This window comes from Tupaia chinensis, unplaced genomic scaffold (assembly GCF_000334495.1).
Source record: "Tupaia chinensis unplaced genomic scaffold, TupChi_1.0 Scaffold000106_1, whole genome shotgun sequence".
In the NCBI taxonomy this organism is placed as follows: domain Eukaryota; kingdom Metazoa; phylum Chordata; class Mammalia; order Scandentia; family Tupaiidae; genus Tupaia; species Tupaia belangeri.
The window spans coordinates 2,332,779-2,352,129 of NW_006159570.1; the positions used below are offsets into that span (position 1 = coordinate 2,332,779).

Here is a 19,351-nt window from a genome sequence, read left to right on the forward strand (position 1 = left end):
ATGAAAAGTGATGTTTAACTAAAGGAAAAAAAAAAAAAAAAAAAAAAAAAAAAATGACTCTAAGATATAAGAGTAGAATCCACTTAACACTTAAGTCTGAGATTCACTTATGTGTGTTGATTTCAACAGATGCATGATGATGAAGGTGATGATGATGACGATTTTCTAAGGGCAGAAGTTTTCATAGAGTAAGTAAACAATGCAGGCCTGGTGCTCATTAACTCAATGAAGTCCTTTAATTAAAATGTTAATTATATCTTGTGGACAAAGCAGAGAAATGTATTAATAACAGGAAGAAATAAAAAACTACCCCAAGATTCAGAAATCTTTATGTGAACACTTTGTTTCATTAATCAACAGTGTTGATTAATGAAGCAATCTGAAGATGGATGAAAATGGTATAACACAGGTCTCTGAGATTTACTTTGCTGTTTATGCATTTTCATCAGTAATTTGTAAGACATATTTCAAAGGCACACTTCTCAAATTGTAGACGGTCCTAAACCAGGATAGAGAGAAAAGGTATATACAGGATGAGATAATCGAAAATAACATTTTTTTGATGGGCAAGGACCCAATTAAAGCTCTTCTAGATTTTCAAAATCAATTGTGCATATGTAAAAGTGACTTCATTTGACTTGATAGCAGCTCATATGGGAAAAAATATATAATAAAGTTGTGGATTTTAAGTGATCACAAACTCAACGCATATGATTGTAAAGGAAGCCAGTATCATCAAGCATGCATCAGTATCAGCCAATGGCCTTCTAATGCCTGGGAGCCAATCATTATAATTCATCCTGCAACAAGGAGATTGCATCTGGTTGTTATTCTTAGTTCTCATTCCTGTGCTGTGAGTGACAATTTGTATGATTAGAGGACATCACTGAGCAATTTAGATCTTAAAATGATTTTAAAAAATCATTGAGGGAAGTGTTAAAAATTAAAAATGAAGCCTCAATGGGGCAGTCAAACTTCTTTCAAGAATATAAGGCCAGTTGTTGGCGGCACCAATGAAATGCAATGCTCTGCAATGCTGAGGCCATGTAAGAAGAGTCCAGGGTTTTAAGCAAGATTTGCCCATGCATGTTGAATAGCAGAGGCTGGGGCAGGACTGACCTGTGAAGACTGCACTGGGTTGCTTGCCTGTATGTATCATCTTATTTTGTGGAAGAACTAAATAAATAAATATGGAAGTCCATCCCGAGATACATCTGTTTTTGTTTTGGTAAAGTACAGAGTCGGCTCAGGTGGACATGTGACAGAAAACCTTCTTCTGGCTCAGTGCTTGTAGTCAAAGACAATGAGACAAAGAGGGTGAGATGGAGCTTTGAAGCCAATCATACCTCAGGTATTCAGTCATTCATAATTCAAGGATCAACAGGTGGGGCCAGCAGGTGGCACAGAGGTTAAGGTGCTGGACTACCACATAGCCAACCATGGTTTGAATCCTGGACCTAGTGGTTTGAAAATCATGCCAGGCATGAGTTCACATGTGCCCAAAATCCCAAGAGAAGAATGGAGGAAAAGGAATTAGACCATGGCCATTCTGTTGGGGAGGATTTCTCATTTTCCCACTCTCTGTCTTTGACTCTCTGGTGAGCACATGCACCCTATGGCAAAAACCTAAAAAAAAAATATTAAAAATTTACAAAAAAGTAATCAATAGGTATTTTAAGAACCCTATCATATAATGACGCATTTCTCAGAATGTGTCCCCATCATTAACCAATGCATGAATGTATTTAACAACTGTATGGCATGAACATCAACCACTCAGAACAGAGACCTGATTAATCAGAAAAGAGACCAGCTATGCACAGCAATATCATCACTCTCATGAGTATGGTGTCTCAATCCAGTATTACCAGTCTAGGGAGCAACGATCTACGAGCAATCACAGCACACTAAGATATCAGCTGTACTGGAAGTCTGAATGAAATGTGATAGCAGCACATGACAAAAAAAAAAAAAAGAAGGCAGCTACTTTTTGCAGGATGAATTATAATGATCAGCATTTAAGAGGAAGCTTGATGAAGTTTGGTAAACCAGCTGGTGAAAAGAATATTACAAGAAAGTTCCAACCCTGCAACAGATGTTTGGTGTGTCCAGGAACCACAAGTATTTCAAAACTTCATCATGAGGTGGAAAGTGAACAGCAGGCACACAGAGGCCAGTCTTACATGGTTATGTCTACTATGCAAAGAAGTATGGATGCCATGATTTGGGCTATGCGGGGCTACTGAAGGATTGTGGGCAATAAAGTGACATCAGAATTCTTTAACAGAAAAATCACTCTGATGGCAATTGGAAAGACAGAATAAGGCTACTGCAACTATTTAGGACTGGTCTAAATTTGAGAAGTAGCAGAGAAAGAGTAAGGAAGAGATTCATGTCAAGGAAAACAGGAGGTGATCAGTAAACATTTATTAATTCAAGTAGTAAAATTCATTGATTTCTTTTTTTAAATTTATTTCTTCCATGAGAGATAGACACAGAGAGACAGCATTCCCAAGCAGGGAGGAGTCTTGACTTCACTATCCATCCCTAGCCCCTGCCAGTCCCAAATGAATACGCACATTATACACATGGCCAGCATATTCAGGGAAGTGTGTAGACACAAACGTAGAACTGGGACCAGCAGTTAGCATCACGGCTATGTCTCTGGCCTCCCACGTAGTCAACCATGGTTCACGTCCCGACCCGGTGGCTTAAAACTCATGCCAGGTGCGTGTGCATGTGTGCCCAAGATCCCAAGAGGAGAATGAAGGAGAAGGGATTGCAGCGTGGCCATCCCCCCCCATGGAGTGATTTCTCGCTTTCTAAAAGTCTGTCTCTCTCTGTCTATCTGGCGAGTGCACACACCCTATGGCAAAAACCTCTCAAAAAAAAGAAAAAAAATGTAGAACTCCCTATGTGGAACAGGCTCACAGAACATCACATTTTACCACTGTCCTATTTTATTATGTATCAATCTAACTAGACTGATACGTTGCCTGGCCCCCAACACATGTATTTCTTGCTTGGTAAACTGGGCTCATTCACTGAGACGTAAATTTGGGATGGGATGTATAACTAGAGACTATTGAAAATATTATTATTCAGAGTTTCCTGGTTCTATGTTTTACAAAGGAAACATTGCCTAAATTATGAGAATAAAGCTTCAGACCTTTTACATCTGTAACTATCCCAAAGAACTATATTGAAGAAAACAAAAAGTTGAAGTCCAAATGAACTTGAGAAAAGTAATACTTTTTCACATAATAGCTGAGAAAAAGAAGTCTACAAAGGATATGAAAGTCACAACTTTCATGTGGGTAGCCTTGGGCATGTCACTTTGCCTCAATGAATGTCAATTTCCCTAAGTTATAACTTGGGGATAGTAATACATAAACCATGTTAGTCCTTGTCTCTCCTTTGTAGATATTTCAGGTCTGAGTCTGACTAGTTAATATTAACTAGCTAAGACTAAGCCATTTAACCCCCAACTTGAAATTTTCTTTATTGAAATAAGAAAATTGAACAGGTTGTGGTGTAAGAGGGAGAGCTAATTTTCTGTGGGTCAGCAGGTGGCATGGAGGTTAAGGTGCTGGATCATATATGGCCTATTTTGGAGTTTGAGACCTGGACCCAACAGCCTGAAAATCACGCCACGCATGTGTGCATACATGTCCAAAATCCCAAGAGGAGACTGGAGGAAGAGGGACTGTGACCTGACCATCCCCCTGGGGATGGGGGTGGGAATCATTTCTCACTTTCCCTCTCTCTTTCTGTCTCTGACAAGTGCATGTGCTATATAAGAGAACTAAAAAAAAAAAAAAAAGAAAAAAAAGAAAAAAGAAAAACAACAACAACAAAAAAGATGTAGCTTCTTGACTCCAATTTGGGCAATTTACTTAGCCTATCATATCAACATGTTTCTCATCTGTAAAATGTATATAACTTCCCCTGCCTCAAAAGCATTGTATTGCTTAAGGGAAACAGCAGAAAGTAGCTCAGCTCTCTCAGTATCTGCAATATAACAGGTATTCAAGAAGGCTTCGTTCTCTCTCTACTGTATCTCTTCATTTTTCCAGTTTACTGTACCAGACATAATACAACATTTCCTTAATGACTCAGGGTTATCATTATGAACATCAGTTAATTTTACGTGTCTGAGATGCAGTTGCAGCTGCAAATGTAACAGATCAGGAGAAATGAACCGCAACATGTAACACGCAGTTGACTTGCCTAATTTTGTCATGTGCATGATACTGAATCCACAGCAGCTTGAGATGATTTAACAGGCTCAAAAAAATTGTGAACAGCTGCCTTTCTAAGATTTGATTTTATATAAGGGAGATGAAGGATGTTATAGCGATTCGTCAGCCTCTCAGGTCCAACGTTTGTTTGTTCTCTTACAGTTAACACAACTTTCTTCTGCGTCTGGCCTTGTCTCTTACAAAATGAAGTCGAGGAGAATCTGTGTAGTATCATACTGTATCTACAAAACAGTTCTGTTTTACTGCATTTGCATCCACGTTTTTGCAATACTTTCACGGTTAAATCTGCTTTAGAGCTATCGAAAATCCCTTCTAACTAACTCGTCAGCCCCATAACTGGGTCCTTTGCCTAAACATGCACTGTTCATGACACTGTGACTCTAACCTGCTCTAAGAATCAGCACCAGATGGCTAAACAGCTGATTAAGAGGACACAGCCTATGAGTAGACCTGAAAGTCTGACCTAAGCCATTTGGAGTCTGTTTTGAAAATGCATAAAGGAAAGCTTAAAAAAAAAAAAAAAAAAGATCTGCACTAGTCAGTAATGACCTATTGGTGAAAAAATAAAATGCTATATATAAATCAGAGTCTGAATAACATGAAAAGATATAGAGAGGAGGAGGATGAGTCAGCCGGTGGTGAGACAATGAGTTAGATGTGCAGAGAAAACCAGAAGTAAGACTACTGAGCTGTGCATGTGGATGGGTAAGGGGGTGGTAAGCAGGGATCTGAGGATAGAAGAAAGGGAGGCTGGATGGTGACGCAGCTGTAAAACACAACAGTCTGTGAGACTGACCTATCTGGGCAGGTTCCAGGTTTGTATCTGGAGACCTGCCTGAGTATGCTGATCACGTGCCTTCCCGTGATAAGGGCTGGATACTGTTGCAGATGAGTCATGGTATCAAGACCCTGTTGAGGGTGCTGTCTCTGTCTTTCTCACTTAATGCAAAAAAATTTTTTTTTTTTTAAAAAAAAGAAAGAGATACAAGAAAGGGTACGAGATGGAAAAGGTAGTGGGCAGTGACCTAGGGGTGGAAGGCAGGAGGATAGAGAAGTAGGAAATGAAAAAGTTAGGAGAGGAGGAGAATTGCTGGAGAAGAAACACGTAAGTCCCTAAAAACTTGAGCCACAAGGCCTTTTTGAACTCACTTCAAGTCTGCATATTCTTTAAAATATATCTTTTTCTTTTTTTCTGAGATAACTTGGGAGGACATTTTTTCAACTGATTTTGCTCAACTGATATATTACAATGATATCAAAATACAACCTATGCTGCCTCAGTCATGTTCATCTTATGTAATATGCTGAATTGCCATGGTGTTTGATTGCCCTTTAATTTCAGGTTATTCTCCTCCTCTTTTCCCTGTCCCTTGCCCAAAACCACATATCACATTGTAGAGGCATGAGTTTCCTTTACAAAACCCTGACATATAAATGACTAATTCTCTGAGTGTGCGTGTGTGTGTGTGTTTAGTGTTTTATTAAGACAGTCTCACTGTGCTGTGACTCTCCTGTCTCATCCTCCAAGTAGCTAGAATTATAGGAACTCACCACTGCACTTGGTTCTCTAAGGTGGGCCAAGAATCAAACCCAAATCTCCCACATGGTCTTGGCTCGAGAAGCAGCAGCATCTAGCATGTGTTACCATGGCTGAGCCTGGAGTTCTAGTTCTGTCTCCACATTCTGTCCCTCTCGCTAATTTTACTCTATTAATACTTTTCATTCATGCTCACTTTCTTCCATTTCTCTTCTCTGCCTTTAGTTTTCTAGTACCTCTTGGCTCATTTCTTCTTTGAACACTTCTCAAATTTCACAGGTCTTTAAAAACATAGCATCTGTGCACCATCCACGCACCTTCTGTAGCTTTCACCACCTGTACTCCTCTCTGCAGTTCGTTTCTTCGGTTTCACTGCCAACATATTGGTTTCTAGATTTCGTTCAGTTATTCTTGAGTTTTGAGCAATTCCACACTCTATTCTGATTCAGAAGACAGGATCTGAATAGCTGAAACTGCTCAGTGACATCTTTCAAACAACAGAATCTAACATCCTAGAGCCAACATCGTGAGCCTGGTTAAGCGGGTTCTCTGGCAATCGCTGCAGACAGGACCACTCAGTCTCAAGAGAGATCCCAGTATCATCCCTTTTTGATATATCCAGAATGTGAAAAACTGAGGGGAGAAGGCGCAAACAGGGGTTTAAAAATATAAATAAATTTGAGTCAATCGGTAGAATAGTAGTTAAGCATTATGTACACAGAATTTCAAATCCCAGAAGGTCAACCACAGTTTGTGCTCAATCCCAAGTGGCTCAAAAAACACACTGGGCATGTGTGCGTATGTGCCCGAGATCTTGACAAAGAGAACTGGAGGAAGGACTGCAGTGATCATGTCCCACTGGAGAGTGCATTCTCTCTCTCTCTCTTTCTCTTTCCACTCTCTCTCTACAATAAAGAGAAATGAATACATTTCAGAAAAATATGTAAAAATAAACTTAAGAAGTATTTACTTAACATATTGCCACTTTATAGAAAATGGTTATAGATACCAGGTGCAGTATAGGAAGAAGGTGGGAGAAGGAGGAGAGTCTGAGGAAAGACATTAAGGAGAAAACTTAAGAGGCAAGACATTCATGAGACAAAGAAATGGGTTATTATCTGTTGACGACAACGTGTATAGTATCCCCAACTGGACTGGTGAGAAATGTATTCACCTTGGAACATTTACTTTACAAACTAAGAGACATATGTGGTTGAATGTATAAACTAAATTAAAATAAAAAAGCACCAATCTACTTATGGTACCCACGCAAACTTATAAACACTGTAAGAAACATGAGTTTAAAATTTTAGGGAGAATGACTGTATTCTTGTCTCAGTCCTATCAGTGTATCTCTGAGTCCAAGAAACTTGATACACAGGTTAGGTCAAGCACATAAATTTGTAATTCTAGGTTTTTGTGAATTGAAGTTCTGGTCAGATGGATCCCCACCCTGTGGAATAATGCCTGCTAGAAATCTTACTGAGATGATCATGGCATGAATGCCAAGGGTTGGGTATGATCTGATCACATTATAATGCTTTGCAGATATTTTTAATATTTTTCCTTCTGTCTAATGCTTCCTCCCCTTGCACCTCACACCCACCCTCCACTTCCCACACCACTATCCTTTCCCCCTGCTAAATCCTCTAGCATCCACACCTATCCTATATAATGCTGTATTTCTAAGGCATTATTATAGCCTGTTTCTTGAAAATTTGGATAAATTCTAACTAAAAAGGATGAAAAATCTAAGTCTAAGGCTTTTCTCTACCACCACCCAGCCACATGACCTGGGGTAAGTCATTTATAGGCTTCCATCAACAATTTCTTAGTCCTCAAATCAGTAGATTGATCACACTGGTTATTTGTCATTCCTTACAACATTAAGACTATATTATTACACATTTTTTGGCTTTCAATATATAAGAAAAAGGAAATCTGAGCTGAGAGAACCTTTTAGATGAAGTTACTATCCTATATCAAAGAAAGAGCTAAAGGAACAGAATATTTTGTACACAAATTATTTGAAAACAGGCATGTGAAGATGTCCTATATACAATATAGACGATCTAAATCCATTTAATTATTTTACATGCAGCATCACAGAATTTTAGTTTGATCTATCTTAAGCTTGTTGCCCAAATTTATTTATTTATTTTGGAGAGGATTTTGCTATAGGGCGCATGCACTCACCATAAAGACAGAGACAGACAGAGAGATAGAAAGAAAGAAGTCACCCCCAAGGGAGCATGACCACACCACAATCCCTCCTCCTTCATTCTCCTCTTGAGATCTTGGGCATGCACACACATGTGCCTGACGTGAATTTAAGTCACAGGGTCCAGGGCTCAAACTGCAGCCAACTACATGAGAGCCCAGCGACATAACCATTACTCCAACTGTCCAACTGCTGGTCCCTCAAAATTTATTTTAGAGATAATACTAGAATACTATCAAGTAAATAATAACTAGAACTCTCATCATCAGAATGGTGCTGTACAAGGATTAAGGTAGAGCTAGAGAGCCCATAGCCAGACAGACTTGAAAACTCCGCAAACGTTAGCCTGCATGACTTCCTAAACACACACACACACACACACACACACACACACACACACACACGTACAAATTTTATCTGCTGATGAAAATTTAGACTAATTTCCACCCTCACTCCAAGAATATAAAAAAAGAGCATGTTCCTCAGCAAGGAAAGAGAAGTTAAGAAGCTATTCTGATTTTATCAGTAGGTTCAAGTGTGGCTGGGACCAGGCAGGTAATACAATTTACTGCCAATGTTCAGGTGTAATGGAACCTCATTATTTCTCTTCCTCTTTTAGGCATACATGGGCAGGACATCCTTGTTATAGAAGAAGAAACACCTCTCTCTCCTCCAGGTTCTCTGAGACTGGATAGATGAAGTCATTTCAATTTGTCCTGAAAAGTTGGCCTTGCCCAAAAATATACTGCAAATGAGCTAAAAAAAAATCAAGTGAGTTTCGTGTAGAAGCCTCACTCTTTCATACAGTTTACCAGAGTCTTTCTTCATGAGAATAAGTGCCTAACAACCACGATAGGGTCCTTATTTTTATCTCTTATTTTATGTATGTATCTATTTTTATTTCATTACAAAGTGAAATAAAATAAAATAATCGTGATTTTTGCATTTTTTTCTATACCCTAACCACTAACTTTTTGGTATGCTAAGGAATTAGAAAATAAACACTAAGATTAGGGACATATGGGAAGACGTCAACAATTTTGCCCTGTATTTACTGCTAAACCTTATCATTGTGTTTTATAGAAATGGCCGATGCTAGATAGTTTATTAGAAATTTATTTGGTTAAAATTTCCTCTAGAGAATAAGCACCAATGTTTATTCACTGATATTGGGACATCAGCACAAGAAACTGATAGACATTTGATCAATACTCCAAACTCAGTTTCTCTTAAATTCGGTGTGTAGAAATAATGAGAAAGAGTGAAGAAATGAATTTCTTGATTTCTATGGTTTAATCACAAGCTCTTGAAGTAACCAATACATAGTTTGCAACTGGTTCTGCATTGCCTTTTTGTGTGGTAAAATATCCATAATATAAAATGTACCATTTTAACCATTTATACATGTAAAATTCAGTGACACTGAATACATTTATACTGGTATGTAATCATCATCACTATTTCCAGAACTTTTTATCATCTCAAAGAGAAAATTCTGTTCTTATTAAATGTCTCCGTATTTGGCCCTCCTTCTGATTCCTAGTAAATTGCATTCTATGTTCTATCTCTGTGAGTTTTTTTACACTAGGTAACTGATAATAAATGGAATCGCATCACAATTGTCCTTTTTTATCTAGCTTACTTCACTTAATATAATGTTTGTAATGTTCATCTATGTAATAGTATGTAGTGGCACTTCGTTTTTATTGCTGAATAGCATCCCATTTTATGTATGTACTACATGTTGTTTATCCATTCATATGGTTTTTGTTTTTGTTTGTTTGTTTGTTTGTTTTTTGAAGAGGTTTTTGCTATAGAGCATGTGTACTCGCCAGAAAGACAGAGAGAGACAGAAAGCGAGAAATCACCCCCTAGGGGGGATGTTCACACTGCAATCCCTTCTCCTCCATTTTCCACTCAGTATCATGGGCACACATGTACACACACCTGGTGTGAGTTTACGTAGCCATTACGTTATCTGATGGTCCCTCCACTCATCTGTTGATATACACTTAGATTGTTTTTGCCTTTTAGGTACCACCATTAGCATTGGTGTACAAGTATCTTTTTGAGTTCTTGCTCTCAGTTCTTTTAGGTATATATCCAGGAGTGAATGGTAATTCATATTTTTAGATTTATTTTATACAGTCAATCACTGTACATCATTACAACTTATAAAGTCAATTTTTACAGTATGAATGAATACACTGCATATCCAGCCAAAGATATTATCATACACATTATCATCAACAGATGATTTTTCATTTGGTGTCTCTTAAATGTTTTCCTTCTTTATTTTTCTCCTTGATTCCCTTCATATAGTAATTCCATGTTTCATTGTTTGAGAAACTCCTATTTTCCATAGTAGCTATATCATTATTTATCCCCATCAGCAACACATGAAGTCCTAATTTCTCAAAAAATGCTTCATACTCATTACTTGCCATTTGTTTGGGTAACAGCCATCCTAACGAGGATGAAGTAGTCTTATTGTTTTTGACACAGATATCTTAAAATGGACATGGATGATTGCTTACTTAACATATATGTCTTCTTTCTTCTTTTCCAAAGTCTCGATCTTGCTTAGGTTTATCAACTAGGTCCCTAACTATCGATGGTGATGATGAGTTAGTCAGCCTCTTATAAGGTCACAGTATTCCTCATTACTACTTTTGTCCAAGATGATTCAATCAGACAAAATAAAGCACTTTTAAGAGCTTGAAAGGTTGGGACCAGCAGTTAGAGTAATGGCTATGTCGCTGAACTCCCATGTAGTCGACTGCAGTTCGTGTCCTGGACCCGGTGGCTTAAAACTCACACCAGGCGCATGTGCGTGCGTGCCCAAGATCCCATGAGGAGAATGGAGGAGAAGGGATTGCGGCGTGGCCATCCCCCTTGGGGGGGGTGATTTCTCGCTTTCTGTCTCTCTGTCTGTCTCTGTCTGTCTGACGAGCGCACACGCCCTATAGCAAAAACCTCTCGAAAAAAAAAGAAAGAAAGAAAGAAAAAGAGCTCGAAAGGTAACCTTTTCTCTTTCCATCACGCCATCACTATCCATAATTCACTATAAACAGAGAATATATTGTACCAGTTTTTGTGTGAATTTCCTTAGCATGACAAAAGGAATCTGACTGAGGAAAAAGGAAAAACTACAAATATGAGAGAGAAAAAATAGAAAAAAAAATCCTTTATGATATAATCAAGCCCAAATCACTTAACCATGGTCATGGTCGATAACAATATTGCTAATAGAAATACAAGATGGGCTGAATTTAAGAGAAGGGAAGTTCATTCACAAAGCTCATGATTCTGTGAAAATGGCTAGAAAACTCCAAAAGCAAAAGCCTACAGGATGGTCAAGAAAAGCACAGACTTTGGCAGGCACATGCAGCAAAAGAGCACGTAGTGGCAGCTCTCCGTCTTCTATGATAACTGGCTCTCACAAGAACTAACCTATTCTCACAAGAGCTAGAACTTGTTGGGTCCACACAAGACATCAGTAATCTGCTCATGAGAGTGTTGCCTATGTGATGCAATCACCACGACATAATTAATTACAGCCCAGGAGGCCTCACCACTCCCATCATCTAATCCCCAAACATGAAACTTTGTGGAACAAACCATTATCCAAACCATACCAATCATAGAGCCCATTCTACCTGTGGATGTCTTTTTATATGAGGTAATAATATACTGCTCTAGATTTTAAGTCAGTCTGAGAAGGGTTTCTGGTATCTGAGGCCAAAATCACCTTAACTGATATTCTTTAACTGCAGCAGAGGACTTCAGATATGAACCAAAACACAAGCTGCACCATAGACTACTGGCAGATTTCTATCAATGAATGGACATTTTTATCCACACATCAATATAAACAGAGAATATGCTATCTCTTGCTTACAGGTTTTGTTATCTTAGTAATAAGAATGAAAGGGAAAAAAAAAGTGGAAATGGACCTTCAAATTGAGGGGAAATGAAAATATCAACAACATAGGGAACCAGTAGTTAGCATAATGGCTACGTCGCTGGACTCCCACGTAGTCGACCATGGTTCGCGTCCTGGACCCGGTGGCTTAAGACTCACACCGGGCGCGTGTGCGTGCGTGCCTAAGATCCCGAGAGAAGAATGTAGGAGAAGGGATTGTGGCGTGACCGTCCCCTCTGGGGGGTGATTTCTCGCTTTCTTTCTCTCTGTGTCTGTCAATCTGTCTGTCTGTCTGGCAAGCGCACGCACCCTATAGTGAAAACCTCTAAAAAAAAAAAAGAACATTAAAAGTCCTTATATTTGTTAAAAAAAAAAAAAAAATCAAGGATACTGGAATATTATTGGGTAGTAAAAAGAAATGCAGAACTGATACATGCTACTACCTGGATAAAAGTTGAAAAGATTCTGCTAAGTGAAAGAAGTTAATCATAAAAGACCACATATTGTATAATTTTATATATATGAACTTTCCAGAATAGGCAAATCTATTGAGATAAAAAGTACTATAGCGGCTGCCAAGGGCTGAGAATGATAGGGAGGAAATGGGAGGCAAAGACTCTTGGATACAGATTTATTTTTAACGTTCTGAAAATATTCTAAAATGAATTATGCTAATGATTGCATAAATCTGTTAATATAATAAAAACAATGAATTATGAACTTTAAATAAAGACTTGTATTTATGTGGATTATTTCAATGCAGCTGTTAGAAGAGAAAGAAAAAGAAAAGTAAAGGATGAAATAGACTTTGTTTTAAAACAAGTTTAAACATAGCAGTGAATTATTTGTGACCCTACCTCTAAGACAACGCCCAACTTGCTTGATTTAGTCAAGCAATGCTTTATTTACTTATATTCACCTTTGTGCAGACTACTCTTTCAAAGAAGCCTGAAATCAGACTTTCCTTTGAGTACTGTTTACGTGAGGTAAATTGAACATTCATTTAAGATGCAAGATGATGTTATTTTCCCACCATCCCAGTGTTTTTCCCTTTTCTCCCTATATCTTTTTGATCTTTTATTCAGATGGAGTCAGTCTGCTCATGTGATTATTAGTAAGGAAGTTGTACAGTCGATTTTTCTACTATTTAGAGTGAATGCCAAGAAAACTAAATTTGGGCAGAGCAAGAGGTTCACTCTCAGCAGAATGAACCCAGTTTTCTTCCCCATTTCAGGTCACTCTGGGGTAGAAAAGGGCAAAATATAATGGCCTCCTTGAAACCATTCTTAGCAACTTAAGCAGAACACCTCATTTAGAATATGCCATTCTGATCAACCATCTCCACATATGTCAGTTCACAATGCCCCCTAGGAAGCACTTAGTCTAACTAATAATATGATGAAATGCACTATCATGGGATGTGATGGAAGCATGAAAAGCCAAGATATAAATGACTCTTCTAAAATGTTCTGGTTTGGATTTATGATACACAGGTCAAGCATCACTTTCAAGGCACTCAGAAAGCATTAAAATGGAGAAAATAATATCTCTTCTGGGTCTTATCCTTTCAATGCCATTCAGCAGATTGTTCTTTAAGGCCAGGTCTACACTTGAAAGTGCAAGATCCAGCTTGCCCTTCTGTAGCTGCTGCTTCACTCTCTCCTCTGTTTTAAAAGCAGCCAGAGCTGAAAATAGCTCAAGAATGTGAAGCCTGCATGACAGTGCAGTTGCCATTTCAAACATGCACAGAAAATGTTAAGCCTGAGGCTATTTTTCTCAAATCTGGACAGACCCTAAGAAAAAAAGTTAATACTCCCCCCTAAAATATTCCCTGAAAATAAAGGTCATTTAAAAGGAGTAAACACATGGTGATAATTTGACCTCTAATTAGGCACAAATAGAGTCCTCAAAGCAAAGAAAGCAAGAAACACGGTTGCTATTGTTGCTATTACTATAGTTGCTGTTTTATTATTTTTTTAAGTTCTTAGGTAAATTTAAGGTATTTTACAAGATTTGCTATTGTTTCTAACATATGTCAATAATATCACTCTGGGATTATAGCAAGGAAATACAGAAAGCTAAAGCTGCAATACTATCAAATGCTGACTTATATAAAGGAACAAAACTTAACCTTTTTTTTTTTTTTTTGAAGAAGTTTTTGCTATAGGGTGCGTGTACTCACGAGGAAGAGAGAGAGACAGAGAGACAGAAAGGGAGAAATCACTCTCCAGGGGGAATGACCACACCACAATCCCTCTTCCACCAATTTCCCCTTGGGGATCTTGGGCACGGACACACGCATGCTCGGCGTGAGTTCAAACCACCGAGTCCAGGACTCAAACTGCGGTCGACTACATGGGAGTCCAGTGACATAGCCATTACACTAATTGCTGGTCCCAATCATTATTAAGCTTTAGACATAACTCCACTTTTGTCCTATGTAGAGTCTCTCAGTACACTTTATAAGACTTTAACTTTTATCTTTGTTATGCAAAAGTGCATGATGAAAACTATCAGTTCCAGGGGTCTGCAGGTGGTGATTAAGGGCGCTGGACTCCCACATGACCAACCACAGTTTGAGTCCTCGACTTGGTGGCTTACTGTCTCTCTCTCTCTCTCTTTCTCACTCTGTCCCTTTCTGGTCAAATTAAAAATAAATAAATAAAGTTAAATAAAATAATTCTTTAAGAAAATCAAACTATCAGCTCCAAAAAGGCCAAATGAATAGTATTCTAAACAACAGAAAAATAAAAGATGTATTTGAAAATGGACAGGCTGAAGATATTAGATAAATATATCATAAATGATCTCCATTCATCTTTAAAACTTATATGATGATACTTGTATTTCCTTTATATTCAATCATCTTTATTAAAGAAAATATTGAGTAAAATATTAAAAGTGACACCTACACATAAGGGATAGTGTGTCCTCTTATCTAGATTGGTTTTTCTCTTTGTAGTACGTGTGTGTGTGCAAATTTAATTTTATTAAACCTTACAATGACAGTTGTGGCATATCATTTCCCATTGTGTGACAATTTATTGGCTGGTATCTGAATACAATACTTCTAAAAAGCACAAAATGAGAAATGACGTAAAGAGAAAAAGTAGTTGTTTAGCAACACAAGAGGGAAAAGGAAAAAAAAAACACAATATTTAATTTATCCCAGGTACTATTTGCATACCTTATAAATATTGGGTCATTTAATCCACATGATTACCTCCATGAAATGAGTAGTATCTTTTTTTTTAAAGAGATTTTGCTATCGGGCACGTTTGCTCGCTGGAGAGACAGAGAGAGACAGAAAGCAAAAAATCACCCCTCAGGGGGATGATCACGTGACAATTCCGTAGTCTCCATTCTCCTCTCAGGATTTGAGGCTTGCATGCACACCCACCTAGTGTGAATTTTAGGGCTCCAGGTCTGGGACTTGAACTGAGGTCAACTACATGGGAGTCCAGCAACGTAATCATTACGCCATCTAATGGTCCCCAAATAGGTAGTATTCCGACTTCATTGTACAAATAAGGAAATTGAGGAAGAGCAACTTTAAGTACTTTCATCAAAGTCATGGAGCTACTCAGGAACAGGGCCAGAATTTGAACCAAGAAATCTGGCCCCAGCATCCACATTCTGAATCACCATGCAATTTAGAGCTTCATCTGCAGTCTCACAAAGCAGAAGGAAATGACAGATTATAGGGCAACAGAACAAAAGTCTATTCTAATTTTGCCACTAACTAAATTAGCACCTTATTTAATTTTAATAAATTCTATAGACTTCTGATTCCTTGTTAGGAAAAATAATAAAAGACGGTTCACTTAGAACTCACCTCGCTCTAAATTCTACAATTTGCGGCCTTTGACCTTCAATATATTTACAATAATTAAGAGCAAGAAAAACTGTGTGTTGAAAACTGGTATGCAAGGAGGATAGTGCCAAGCACTGCAGATACAAACGTCAGGACACAAAAGGACCTGCATTTTAGAATTAATGTCCTTTATAATTGTCACAGCTTTCCACCAATTAGTCCTGATTTTTCCATCTGGCTTTAATATTGAAAATGGCTACTCAATATAAAGATAAGTGTTCTCAAAGAGTGCTACTATAAAGAAAGTACTATGGTACTAAGCCACATACTGAAGTTAGAGCAGACAAAAATGAGATTCTTCATAACCATGGGGAATGGTTTGCACTCAGCATGTCATATCCGAGTGCAAACCTTGTAAATGGATAATATATTTCTCCTTGATATCGCAAATAAAGAAACATCATTACAAGCAGCTTCAAGACAAAATACTAAACTGCTCATTCTTCGTTTAAGTGCCCACTTGGGATAGAAAATCATTAATGTAATTTGTTAATGAATTTTAGTGTAATACTAGAAAGAAATCTAAAGATGATCCAATAACTACAAAATAGTCTAAACAGTTGGTTGTTCATAAAATTATATCAAACAAACTTGAATTCTTTCATAAAATATAGATTTTAATATATGGGCTTACTTGACAGGAACACCAATTTCATATAGATATTTGGAGTAAATCAATACTATTTGCATTACAATATATTGCCTCAATGAAGCAAGAGGATTCATTTTAATGATCTCCCACTGCGCTGTGTTATTAAGTTTCACTGACTAAGTATTTTTCAGGAACATTTTTTTTCCTCCAAAAGCATGTCTACACAACTGCAAAACAGCTAGTCAATACAGTCAATTGAGAAATAATTTTAGTCAGGACAACTGACAAAATGTTTTATTCTGAAGGAACTGACCAACTAATTGATTTTTATTTTTACTAAATTGATTGGTTACCTTTATGGACAAGTCCATCAAAAGTTAACTTTATATACTTTCTTCTTTCCATTCAACATAGTCTAGGTAGAAAAATAGCTACTTTATTGTTTTATTTCTAAGCAACATTCATTAATTCATGATAATTAACATGTTTGTTACAGAAATGTAAGAATCATTATTTTTGTAATACTAAGGTATGTAGGTTTGGTGTTTTTGTTTCTTATTATTTAACATTACTCACTGAGAGTATTTCAATTCTTTAATACTTTTTCAAAATACCATTTCAATGACTGCAAAATATACCATCTTGTGCAAGTAATACACTATTCTAGTACTACATAAGCAAATAATAATGTGTATTTCCGTTTTTCTTTAGCGGTTACTAAAAATAAAATACCTTTATCAAAAATTGTGAACATCCTCAAAGTTTTATTAACTTCTACCAAACTGTCACCACCTTATGTAGGTGTGTAGTGTCATAATCTGCTATGTCTGTTCCTCATCACTAAAGAAGATACTTTTGTCCTGGCTAATTTGATTTGTAAAACTGATTTAATTTGAATTTTTGAATTTAAACTTCCTCACCTGCTAATAAACCATTTGTATTGTGTACTGCCTCTCTTTTATAAACTGACGTTCTCTACTGAATGTCTTTTTTTGGGGGGGGGGTCTTTTGATTATTTTTCTATGTAAACTGAATTTTTCATTCTCCTTTTGGTTGTTGTAGCTAAGCACCATAAAGTATTGGGTGGTCAGGAAAGTCATGATGTATTTTTGCAAAGAAAAATAGGTCATGACTTTCCCGATGACCTTATAAAAGTCAAGGAAAGTGCTCTCCCTTTACTAATCAAACATTTTTTTGACTTCCTTTTCTTTGTTTGCAAAATGTAACATTCATACTAACTACAAGGTAATAGTTGACTCAAACTGACTCCTGATTGGCAGGCCACTTTAAGCTGTAAAACTACCACAAAGACAATGTTATAAGGCTCAGCAATCCAAAAATTTATTTCTTATACTTCCATACTTCTTTAGAATAGTAGCCACGGAAAACAGAAAATGTATTAGTGTTTAGAATCAGATTTAGTATTTAGAGATTCAATGCTAATCACTCTTAAAATTCAGCATCAATCGTCATTGTATCAGGTTTATTACTTGTACCTAATATTTCCAAGTTGAATATTAATTAGAACACTAAAATATACAAAAACCTGATCAGTGACAAAAATTCAACCTAAACATCTTTTTCCCTTTTCAATACCATTACATCAGAAATTATTAAAATATAGTTACTGCAAAGAAACTATCAAAAGAACTGATAAGATAAAGACTAAAGCTATAGGAAGCCAAAATTTGGTAGCTGCTAATCAGAAGCCGATCTTATACAAAAATTATCCTGTAATCCTATCAGGATCCAACTGTCCTTGCAGCTTGATTAAAAACTGAAACATACCCAAAGCTTTGACATTGTTCACGAAAAATGACATCCAGAATATTGAACTTGAGGAAAAATACGTAACTGAAAAATGCCAATATATTGCTATGAGAGTCAATATATTAAAAGGCACAAGATCAACTAACATGTTTAAAAAATTTGATTTATGAGTACACTAACAATTTCTTCTGTCACTTAAAACTGGACTGAATCTTGTGAATTATTAGATTAAAATTGCTTTCTATCTATACCTGAGATAATGAGAAACCTAATAGGAAAATGTAACAGGGATAGATAATCAGCAGAATAAGCTGAATTTACAATCAATTATCTGGAATACAGACACTGTTACAATGACTGAAATGATCAGAGTATTCATCAGGACACAGTTGCTCAGTTGAAATAGAACTATAAGGTACAATGGAGTGCCATTTTTATTTTGTCATACTTAGTCATTTATCTCTACCTTGCATTAATTTTATCCAATTTTATGACCAATGTGCATAATCTGCCTGTAATTAATTACTTTTACTGTCTTTTAACTGTTTACCTAAAATGTATATAAACTGATTATCAGAATTAATAAGAATATATGAATAGTAACCATGTTTTGTCATTAGCGTTTTATTACTAAGTTTCTTTTAATCAAACCAAATTATTAGCATATTAATTGCACTATTAATGAAAGTATAAAGGATTCTTTTCAAGAAAATTCTTATTCCATAGCACACAGAAAGCACATACACACACATATGCACACATCAGAAAAAAAACAGGATGATTTTTCACTGGCTTAGTTTCTGAGTGATTATGGTGTGTTGTAAATGTACTAAACATGATAGAACACAAACATGTAGTATCCAACTATGTCTACATATTTTAGAGGTTTTGGGGTTTTTTTAAGAAATGTGTAATTTTAATTTTGTCTTTTTGGGGTGCTCTTATTAAATATGATTAAACAAATTGCCATTATTAATGGACTATAAATTTTTGCTTTAAGATTTCAGCTATCAAATCATTTTTTTTCTTTGAGAAATTTTTGCTACAGTGCATGTGCACTCACCAGAGAGACAAAAAGAGACAGAAAGACAGAAGTGAGAAATCAACACCCCCCCCCAAGAAGGGATACCCAAATTGCAAATCCTTTCTCCTCCTTTCTCCTCTCAGGAT

At 36.8% G+C, this 19,351-nt stretch overlaps 1 long non-coding RNA gene across 1 annotated transcript in view; it reads left to right on the forward strand.

Moving 5' to 3' along the window:
- Nucleotides 1-8,862, forward strand: part of LOC102470356 (uncharacterized) — a 25,523-nt gene extending 16,661 nt beyond the window's left edge. Inside the window, exons 2-3 of the long non-coding RNA XR_333877.1 lie at nucleotides 130-188; nucleotides 8,640-8,862. This is a non-coding gene — a long non-coding RNA (uncharacterized LOC102470356). The remainder of the gene's footprint in view (nucleotides 1-129; nucleotides 189-8,639) is intronic.
- Nucleotides 8,863-19,351: the final 10,489 nt, after the last annotated feature.